Source organism: Antechinus flavipes, chromosome 2 (assembly GCF_016432865.1).
Source record: "Antechinus flavipes isolate AdamAnt ecotype Samford, QLD, Australia chromosome 2, AdamAnt_v2, whole genome shotgun sequence".
NCBI classification, from domain to species: Eukaryota; Metazoa; Chordata; class Mammalia; order Dasyuromorphia; family Dasyuridae; genus Antechinus; species Antechinus flavipes.
The window spans coordinates 85,924,890-85,928,221 of record NC_067399.1 but is presented as its reverse complement, the minus strand read 5'-3'; the positions used below and the strand labels follow the sequence as shown (position 1 = coordinate 85,928,221).

General features: G+C 34.9%; 1 pseudogene; it reads right to left on the bottom strand.

The window, feature by feature from the left end:
- Positions 1 to 2,247: 2,247 nt before the first annotated feature.
- LOC127548016 (tubulin beta chain-like) lies at positions 2,248 to 2,610 on the bottom strand (annotated as a pseudogene).
- Positions 2,611 to 3,332: the final 722 nt, after the last annotated feature.

Genomic DNA, 3,332 nt, shown 5'->3' with positions numbered 1-3,332 from the left:
ATACTATTTACTTTCAGTGATTGAACAATGGAGACTGGATGCATATCAAAGTCTAGTATATTTCCATTTGCTTGCTTTTTCTTTCTGATGGTTTTTCTCTCTTGGTCTGATTTTTCTTGCACAACATGACAAATAGGAAAATATATTTTAAAGGATTGTATATCATTAACATATATTGGATTGCTTGCTGTCTTGGGCAGGGGAGAAATAAAGGAGAAAGAAAAATTTTGAATACAAAATCTAAAAAAAAAAACCTGTTTATTTGGAAAAATATAATATTTATTGGTAACATAAAAAAAGAAAGAGAATGAGATGGAGAGAAGCATTTTAAACTTACAAAAATTTCCAATGATTTATGTGATTTTCATGTAGAAATCAATAACAATTATTCACAAGTCTTAGAAAGAAAGATTAGAAAGAAGATTAATAAAGCATTTTACATTAAGAAAACAAAAGGAAGTCCTCTGGTAAGCTGTATAAAAGTGGATGAAATTTTTATAGAAAGATGTAAATAGACATGAAATTTGTAGGATAAGAAAATTTGTAGAGGTTCAATTCATATAAGTGGAGGAAATGTTTATTCTCAAGAAATCATCAAAGAATATGTTTTGGGTCTTTCCCCTTTCCCCCTCCTCCCAAAACTACAGCTGTGGGGATAAAGTAACGTATACTATCTTCTTGACAGAAGTGCTAGAAGAAAAACAAGATCAGATTACTTTTTTTACAGTAAAATCACTCACTTTAAATGTAAGTAGCTCCTTTCCTGGTACCCTAATCTGCAAACTAAGAAGGTTTATTAATATGGAAAAATAGCTAAACAAATCATGACATATGGTTGTGATGGAATATTATTGGGCTATAAGAAGTGATGAATGAATTATTTGAAAGGAAATTTGTGAGGAAACAGTCTTCATGAACAGACTCAGAGGAAAATAGATAGAACTAGGAGACAATGAATATTATAAGATCATCATAGAGAAAAATAATTTTGAAAGACTTTGGAACTTTGATCAATGAAACAATAAACAAGTCCAAAAGAATAAAGATAAAATATACCACCCTTCTCCTGAGAGAAAAGTAATGAACTTAAAATGAAGAAAGAGATATACATTTTCTGTCATGGCTAATGTGGGAATTTATTTTGCTAGACTATGTAGAAATGCATTGAAGAGTTTATTTTTGAAGTTTCTTTTTCTCCATTAAGGGAGGTAATTGGAAGGATAGATGTATTTAAAAATACTTGTACTTGAAAAATAAAAATAATTAAAAAACAAATAAAGAATAGAAAAAAGAAGGAAATGTGAAACCTAGAGAAGTTTGGAGAAATTTCTAGTTAAGGGCAAAATGCATCAATATTTAGAAATGATGCCCTAAGAGTATTTTTTTTTTCTTTTTTGAATCTCGACTGAACTTTCCTTTGGGGAATGATTCAGATCCTCAATAATGATTGTCCTCTCTCTGGATTTTCTTTTTTAGAGCAAGGAACAGGACAAATAATTATTTCATATTTCAACTGGTTTCTCTTTGCCTAAAGTCAAATGTCTTGTCAGCAGCATTTTCAAACCCACTAAACTACTTACTTTGGCACTCAAATGAAATTAGGACAAAATATCCTTAGAATTATTATACAGTTAGATACATGACAGTTAAAGAAAACATTCTCTCTATAAGAAATAATATTTCTAACCTTGTGTCAACTGAAAACCAATAGCTTTTTTTTGTGTGTGTGTTTGTGTTTTGTGTGTGTGTGTGTGTGTGTGTGTGTGATTGTGAGATAATAATTTTATTGTGTAAAGATGGATATTCATTGCCTTGCAGTTTCTAAAATTTCTTCTAGGTCTAAATTATTCTCTCTTATTCCCCTCCCCCTTTCAAGAGTAGTTTCAGAGAGATAGTAGGAAAACCACAGTTTGGATGGATAGAGAAGCTGAGGGAGAACTGGAATAAAATCAGGGGGAAAGTGTCAGGGAAATTGGGGTAACAGGATTGGGTGGGATCAGAGAAGCTGGATGTGGATGGCCTGCAGACAAATTATGGAGATCATATAATGGAATTAGAGAAAATAAAGGTTTAATACGGTCAGAAAACAATATGAAGTCAGGTGAAGAGCAGAAAAATTGAGGGATCTCAAGGTCATTGCTGAATTCAGGGGGAATAGTATCAAACAAGAAGGAGGGTGATGTCGGGTCAGAACTGGGCAGGATAATATGGAGGCCTGTGTGGTTGGCAGAGCCAGAGGAAGGCACTCTAAGCCACTTCTTCCTCTTCAGCTTCTTCAATTCCCCTCTTCTGCCGTGTCATCTTCATATGGTTGGTACTCGGAGCCTGCGTCATTTATATTGTTCTTAGTCTCATTGAGCTCCGTCTCATCCATGCCCTCATCTGTGTACCAGTGAAGGAAGGTCTTCTGGCAGAACATGGCCAAGAACTGCTCAGAGATGCCCTTGAAGAGCTCCTAGATAGTGGTGCCATTGCCCATGAAGGTGGCTGCCATGTTGACACCTAGAGTGGGATGACACACACTGCTGTCTTGATGTCGGGGATCCATTCCACAAAGTAGCTACTATTATTGTTCTGCACATTGAGCATCTGCTCATCTACCTTCTTCATTGGCACATGATCACAGAAGATGGTAGCCCATGGCACTCTCTTTCCCTCTCTCCCTCTTTCTCTCACTCTCTCTCTCTCTCTCTCTCTCGTTCTCTCCCTCCCTCTCTCTCTCTCTGTCTCTATCTTTCTCTGTCTCTGAGTGTCTCTCTCTCTGTCTCTCTGTTCCTTGCTGTGTCTGTCTCTCTCTTTGTCTCTGTCCCTCTCTGTTTCTCTCTGTCTCTGTCTCTGTCTCTCTCCATATCCAAAATGATATTATTCAGGCAGATTTCCATAGACTTAAGATGGAGAGAGCAGTCTATATCCAGAAAGAGAATAATGGGGACTGAATGTGGATTGCAACATAATATTTTCAACTTTTTTTATTTGTTACCTTGGTTTTTTTTCTTAGTTTTTTTTTTTTCTCTTTTTGATCTGGTTTTTCTTGTGCAGCATGATAAATGTGGAATATGTTTAGAAGAATTACACATTTAACCTACATTGCATTACTTACTGTCTAGGGCATGAGGGGTAAGGGGAAGTGAAGGAGAAAATTTTGGAACATGAAGTTTTGCAAGGATGAATGTTGAAAACTATTTTTGCATGTATTTTGAAAATAAAAAAATTATATATATTTTTAAAAAGCTATTTTTTCATTACTGAACCTTATCAAGGTTTCATTTTTGTTTTTGTTTTTTTCATTGCTGAACCCTATCAAGAGCCAGTTTATTGGCTAGATTTCTTTC